Source organism: Octopus sinensis, linkage group LG29 (assembly GCF_006345805.1).
Source record: "Octopus sinensis linkage group LG29, ASM634580v1, whole genome shotgun sequence".
Classification (NCBI taxonomy): Eukaryota; Metazoa; Mollusca; class Cephalopoda; order Octopoda; family Octopodidae; genus Octopus; species Octopus sinensis.
In genome coordinates, this window is record NC_043025.1 from 13,005,761 (window position 1) to 13,013,959 (window position 8,199).

The following is an 8,199-nucleotide window of genomic DNA, read 5'->3' on the forward strand; positions in this document are numbered from 1 at the left end:
TGCATTAAAAATGGAAAAGAATGATGGTAAATTTTTTTTTTTAATTGTAGACTCATCTTAGACATTTTTAGAAAGTTACTTCCCTTACATAATAGCAAAAAAATGCATTAAAAATGGAAAAGAATGATGGTAAATTTTTTTTTTTAATTGTAGACTCATCGTAGACATTTTTAGAAAGTTACTTCCCTTATATAATAGCAAAAAAAAATGCATTAAGAATGGAAAAAAATGATGGTAAATTTTTTTTTTTAATTGTAGACTCATCGTAGACATTTTTAGAAAGTTACTTCCCTTATATAATAGCAAAAAAAAATTGCATTAAAAATGGAAAAAAAATTATGGTAAATTTTTTTTTAAATCGTAGATTCATCGTAGACGCGCGCTAATACCCAGAAGGGCTCGATATGAATCACGACTATAAGATACCTGAATTTGGTTACACTGCACCGCTAAATGTGGGAGTAGTTAGGAATCTAAATCAGAGGAGACGGAGTCTCACACAACTACAGTTTTATATATATATATATATATATATATATATCCCTCTCTTTCTTTCGGAGAGGCACTGAGCAGTTATACGCACACGGCAGTAACTTCCACCTACCGAATTCAAATACAAAGCTTCGGTCGACTCGGGGTTATAGTGGAAGACACCTACTCAAAGTGTCACGCAGTGGGACCGTATATATATATATATATATATAAACTTGGAGAAGAGAAATAACGTGTGCGTTCAGTCATATAGTAATATAATAAATAAATAAAATATATACATACATATGTGTACATACTTACATCTACATGTATATATATATATATGAGTTATATATATATATGCATGTATATATACATGTAGATGTAAGTATGTACATGTATGTATGTATGCATATATTTTATTTATATATATATATATATATATATATACACACGCACAACATACACACAGACACACACATGATAAATAAATATATATATATTTATATATAAAACTTTGATAGGTTTTGGCCAGTATAGGCCCAGATCATGTGTAACTTAATAGCACTACCTCTGTTTATTTATATATCTATCTCTATATATATGAATATGTATGTATGTTTGTGAATATGTATATATTTATGTGTATGTGTGTATTAATATATGTATGTGTATATATATTATATATATATATATATTACACACACATACATATAAATAAACATAAAGATCTTTTACGCATTCCATTTTATAAATACTGTTATATATATATGTGTGTATATATATATAATTTTTTTTGTATTTTATGTATTTTTTATTTTGTGTTTGTATATATATATATTTTTACATATTCATGAAAAATAAGAAAATGAAAGTAAATCATTCAATAAGTATCTTTATTCACTGCAAAGATAAGCATTAATCTCTTACAGCTGTTTCGATGTTTACTTTAAGGATTGCAATTAACTATTATTCATGAGTATTAGTAATTCATTGGATATTACTATCCCTTAACCCTTTCATTACTGTATTTATTTTCATATGCTCTGTGTTTCTTTCAATTAATTTTAAATATAACAAAAAAATTAGTAAAATAACTTAGTTATCATTCAGCTAGTGTTAGGAACATAGGATTTTAACTGAAAACTTAAGAAAACATGACATTTTTTACTAAAGAGCCAGAGCAGGTTTGTAACGAAAGGGTTAACGAGGCTCATGTAACCTCTAATTGAACTTACCTCTCTAAATATGAATCTATGTATATATATATGCATCTATCCATATATATATATATATATGTATGTATGTATGTATGTATGTATCTATTATATGTATGTATGTATGTATCTATTATATGTATGTATGTATGTATCTATTATATGTATGTATGTATGTATCTATTATATGTATGTATGTATGTATCTATTATATGTATGTATGTATGATGTATCTATTATATGTATGTATGTATCTATATTATATGTATGTATGTATCTATATTATATGTATGTATGTATCTATATTATATACATGTATGTATCTATATTATATACATGTATGTATCTATATTATATACATGTATGTATCTATATTATATGTATGTATGTATCTATATTATATGTATGTATGTATCTATATTATATATGTATGTATCTATATTATATGTATGTATGTATCTATATTATATGTATGTATGTATCTATATTATATACATGTATATATCTATATTATATACATATATGTATCTATATATTATATATAGGCATGTATCTATATATTATATATATGCACACATATACAGGAACAGGTGGTTGAAACCATGTAGCACAAGTTATTTGATCTGATGCTCCACCGATTCTGTCCACAACTTTCTTAGATACTTCATTATTTTCCCAATTATATCTTATTCCATTGTTTCCCTTCCTTTGTGTCTATCACACACACACACATATATATTTGTATGTATACTTACACATATATATATACACATGTATGTGTATATAGCTTAATGGTACCGACCACTCAGCTGGAATTTTACAAGTACAGGATTCAATCCCCTGTAGGATGTTGGTGACCAATTTTTCCCATCTGCCAAGAATATCTGCCCTGTCTCCTAAACCATTTCCACAGCTATTCTGCTTTTGAAATTTGACTTAATTTTTCCCTGAAATTCCAAATTTCCTGATGTTTCCCAAAGAATCTTTGATCTTTTGTGAGACTGTTTTCTTTATATCTTTGTGTTTCAAGTTTATTTTTTAATGCCATTTCCCTTTTTTTTAATTTTCTGTGGGGGGCAATGGGTTTAATTTTATTGAAAGTTATTACAAAGACAATATAATTGTATAAGTTGTTACCGGTTGTTATAACGAAATAGAAATTATTTATCATGCGAAAAGATTATTTAAACTTCATAAGAGAGGTAGGGATCTGGTGGACCCTTGTCACACTCAAACCTGGTCATTAGCCGCTAGGTTTGGCGTCTGGTTTTCCCTGTGTTTCATATCAGAAATATTAAGGCGTTGCTCAGAAAATTCTTTGGGTTCAAGTCACTTCTCCAATATTCACCCAAAATTCAGACATGACGAGCGATGTCTGCTTTTGCGTCTCTGTACTATATCCAAGTCTTTACGGAGGGAAGTGTGTAGATTTAGGGGTGGTCCCAGCAAGGTAGTTCTGGGATCAAATGAGATAATATCCAAAGAATTATCAGGAAAATACTGGGTTCTAGATGAAAGTAATAAAGGCAATGTCTGTGTTCATCCTCATAATGAAATTCGTTTGTTTCTAAAGCCAGGTGTTAACAATTCTTGCCATCTCTGTCAACAACACCTTTCGAAAATATTATATGAATGCCTTGGAACAGGTTTCAATTCTTCTTAAATTCCCTATTTTTCACCAGTTTGGAAAGGGTTATCCTCAAAGAAAGTATAGAGGCAATGTCTGTGTTCTTCCTCATAATGAAATTCTTTTGTTTCTAAAGCCAGGTGTTAACGATTATTGCCATCTCTGTCAACAACACCTTTCGAAAATATGATATGAATGCCTTCCAATTATTTTGTGTTGTCCCTGTTGGAACAGGTTTCAATTCTTCTTAAATTCCCTATTTTTCACCAGTTTGGAAAGGGGTATCCTCAAAGAAAGTAATAGAGGCAATGTCTCTGTGTTCTACCTCATAATGAAATTCTTTTGTTTCTAACGCCAGGTGTTAACGATTCTTGCCATCTCTGTCAACAACACCTGTTGAAAATATATGAATACCTTCCAATTTTTTCCTTGTAGTGTAGAAGCTCTCGTTCTGACCCTCAAAAATGTACTCAACAGCCTATTTCACCTCATTGTCGGTTCAATTCTTCTTCCCAGCCAGTATCGGACTTGTCAAAAGAGAATCTCTCTTTGAGTTCCTGCTGCAGCATGGGCTTAAAACCATTTATTGGTTAGGTTTTATGTCCAGCTGTGTATCTGTGTGTCAGTTATACTGAATGGTCTTTTAATGTTTGAAATATGACCGACTGTGAGCTCAAGAGTGTGTATATTGTGATTAATGTCACGTCTTATATATATATATATATATATATATATATATACGAGAAAGAAGCAACAAGAATGGATTAGTTTTTAGTACAATTGTTTCATACAAAGACAGGCTTTATTACAAGTTGCAAAAATTGCAGCAGATAAAAGTGTCCCGTACTCATCAGCTAAAATACATTTGAGTTCTCTAGACATCTTAGTGGGTGAGGCCATACTCATGAAGTATTGGGGATAATTCCATTAGAGGCAGATATAGGTTGTAAACAGTTTTCCAAAGTTCCTTAATGATGATGCACAGACTTATCACAGATTTTTGAAAACTTATTAGTTTCGAAGAGAAGATGAATTAATCCATAGTGTAGATTTAAATTTCCAGAGATATGAGGAGGATGATGCACAGACTTATCACAGGTTTTTAAAAACTTATTAGCTTCACAGAAAAGGTGAATTAATCCGTAGTGAAGATTTAAATTTCCAGCGGTAAGAGCAGGAATTTCATACTCACAGACGATGTATTTAACCATTATTAATCCATATTATTATATATATATATATATATATATATAATACAAAATTAGAAAATGGAGAAACATACTTAAATCAATCAAACATCAACCATCAGATGAAACCCAATCAATACTTTATTACACCATTACATAACAGTAAAGGCATTATACAAAATATATTGTAAATATAATTAGACAAGGAAATAGAAATATAAAATATAATATGTAATTATATCATATCTGACAGCTGTTTCGGCAGTAAGGGCAATCATGCCTCATTTAACCTATAAGCCATATAAGGCAGGTATAAATGAGACATTAACAAGGATGCCCCACGGCCTCTTCAGAGAATTTAATAAATTATAATTGTGAAAAAATTTTTTTCCATATACATATCAATATAAAAATGTAAAATATAAAAATGTATAGACACCATAATACTACACATATATATATATATATTCATTAATACAATAATACAAGATACACAGAACAAAATAAAACAAAATATATATCAATATATATTAATAAGCTGTTATTCTACATATTGAGTTAATAGTTCTAAAAACTACCACACAAGAAGATATATGCACACTCACATTTAAATTAAAATCAGACCTATACATGAAAAATAATAAAAAAACACATTTCAGTTCATAAAATTATAAACCTGTAAAAGTCAATAAAAATTACTATTAATATTAATAATAATAATAATCAATTCTTTTTTATTGGCCACAAGGGCTGACACGCATGATTACATAAAGGGACAAGACAGGACGAAAGGTTACAAAGGGTTTTGTCCGTTTGTTAAAAAAATCCGTGTAAAAAACTTTAAAGCAATGATTATTAAAAACAATGAAAAACTCCCAAAAGGGGGAGACGTCTCGAAATGTTCCCGGTGGAAAAAACCCTACAAAAGCCAACGGGAGCCTGGTCAAAAAAAGGGGGTGTAGAGAGTCCCCTTTCTTCTCCTTTTACATTACCTTTTTCTTTGAAATCACAGGCGAAACCTGAGAACTGGTCCATTTATACAGGCCAGTCTCGCACAATTCACCCACCTTTCATAAAACTTGCTATCGGACAGCACTTTCCTCTCTAACCTCATCTTCCTTTTCAAGTGAAACTTGAAAAAGTTGATGAGGCCTTGACCAAAGAGGAAAGTGTCTGACTTTAGCCCTTTCAAACGAGTCCACCACACAACTTCTTTCGCCACAGCCACAAGGCACAAGAAAACGGCCTCGCCCTCCTTGTTAAAGGAGGTCGGCGGGGCAATCTTCACTATGGATTCGGCCGATAGTCGGATCCGTCCTATACGTGACAGTAGCTGTTCGACATAAACCCATATTTCAGCAATACTCGGGCACTGGACGAGTGCGTGCAGAACGGTTTCGTCGTCCTGGCAACACCTCGGGCAGGCCCGGCTGACGGAACTTCCGTGCCGGTAGAGTTTATCTCGAACAGGCAGAGCCCCTCGGTAGCACTGCCAGGCGAGAGACCTCTGGAAATTATCCATCGGCCCCGGCCCGAAAGTCCTCCCGAACAGACCGCTCAGTTCGTTGTCTTCAACGCCTAGAGTTTCCCCGAGAACGTCGTCGCATTTTTCCTCCACTAACCCTCTATAGAACGCTAGAGTGGAGCTGTAACCGACCGCATTGCCCGCCTGGTGGAGGGCGGAGAGGGCTTGACGGCACTCGAGGTGCCAAGCGCCTTTTCTCGGTCTACGTTTGATCCAGGTCTGCAGCTCCGTCAAAGAGACGAGCTGCGGAAAATCGCGTCTGACAAAAGACGACCACACCTGTTCACCGTCTAGGAAGCGCTTGAGATGCCGCAGCCTGAGCGCATGTCTGCGCAACAGCAACCACGGCATTCCAAGGCCTCCGTTCAGCGGTCGTTGACAGCAGATGGGTCGCCTGACCAGTGGCACCTGACCCTTCCACAAAAAGTCGAAGAGCAGGCGTACCAGCTTGGCCAACCAGCGGTCGGGACAAGGGACGACGGTCAAGCGGTAATAGATGATGGATGCGATGTACACATTCGCCACCTCCGCTCGACCTTTCAGGGACAGCTTCCTCTCGGCCCATTTCTGGGTGAGACGTGCCACCCTGCTCGTCACCTCTTCCCAGTTCTTATCCACCTGGAGGTCCGGACCGAACCAGACCCCGAGCAGTTTAACGGGTCCGTCTGTCCAGCGCCCTACGACGCTGTTGGACGGCATGGGCTTGCCTCTCCAGGTGCCCAGTTGCAAGCCCACAGACTTTTCCGCGTTAATCTTTGCCCCTGTCACCGCTTCGTACTGGTTTAGCGTCTCGCCAATGTGCCTGTGGCTCGACACCACCACGGTGACGTCGTCGGCATAAGCAGACACGCTGTTTCCGCCTCCTAGATCGCGCGGGATGCCCCTCAGCGCCTCCAACTTGCGCAGTAATGGCTCGAGAGTCAAAATGTACAAGAGGGAGGAGAGAGGGCATCCTTGGCGGACCGAACGCGAGATGTCGAACGGTTCCGAAAGGTGACCGTTCACCCGTATCACCGAGCAGATGTTGCTGTATAAAGCAGCGATCCACCCGCGGAAGACTGGACCGAAGCCGGCTGCCTTGAGGACAGCTGCCAGGTACCGATGGTCGACCCTATCGAAGGCTTTACTCTGATCCAAGTTGATCAAAGCCCCACCCGCGCCAGCGTCGTTACCCACCCTCTCTATGATGTAGCGCATGAGATGGAGGTTGTCGTGTATCGACCTGGTCGGCACGGCGCATGTCTGCGTCTCGCCGACCAGCTTGTCCACAACAAGCGCCAATCTCTTGGCTAGCACCTTGGCCAAAATCTTCAACTCTGCATTGAGCAGAGTGATGGGCCGGAAATTCCCTATAACGTCCCCCTTGTTTGGGTCCTTCTTTAGCAAAGCCACCACCCCTCGACAGACAAAAGCAGGAATTCTCCTGTTTTGCTGCCAATTGCAGTAGACGTTTGCCAACAGGTCCGCAAACAAGTCTGGCATTGAAAAGTAAAGCTCGTAGAGCAGACCATCCAAACCCGGCGATCTACCTCTCGTGCAACTCTTCATCGCTTCCTGTACTTCCCAGGCAGATATCGGTCCTTCGCAGCACTCTGCCTCGCTGTCCGAGAGATGCGGCAGTCCGTCCAGGTACACACCGAAGTCTGTACCGTTGTGTCCGTTCCACCGCTCGTCCCAACAGTTGAGCAAAGTGCCGCTGAAGCACCGTACACATCTGCTTCGGTTGGGTAACCTCGCGCCCGTTCTGGTCCACCAAAGACCGAATGGTTGCTCTGTTGCCTCGCTTCGCCTCCGCCACGCGGGCCCATCGAGCGGATCTAGTCCCCTCCCCGCTTAGCGAACGTGCCTTAGCTCTGACAACGCAGCCTTCGTGTTTGGCGTCGAAGTGTTGGTCGAGGGCCAACCTTGCCGCCAACACGTCGGTCGCGATGCCAGTGTCAAGAGCCTCGTCTAGTTTCTTAACTAAATCCCACTCTCTCTTCCTACGTTCAATAGCTAGAGTCTTACTATACCTAATCGACTCTACTCTAATTGCTCTCTTGAGGGCAAACCACCAGTTGTTGTTGATGATTGCCCCCGTGAGCGCCCGCTTAACTAGTAAACTAATCCGGTCTCTGTAAGCTTTGCACGCCGTTAACGACGCGTTCAGCTTCCAGTAGCCGGGTCCCT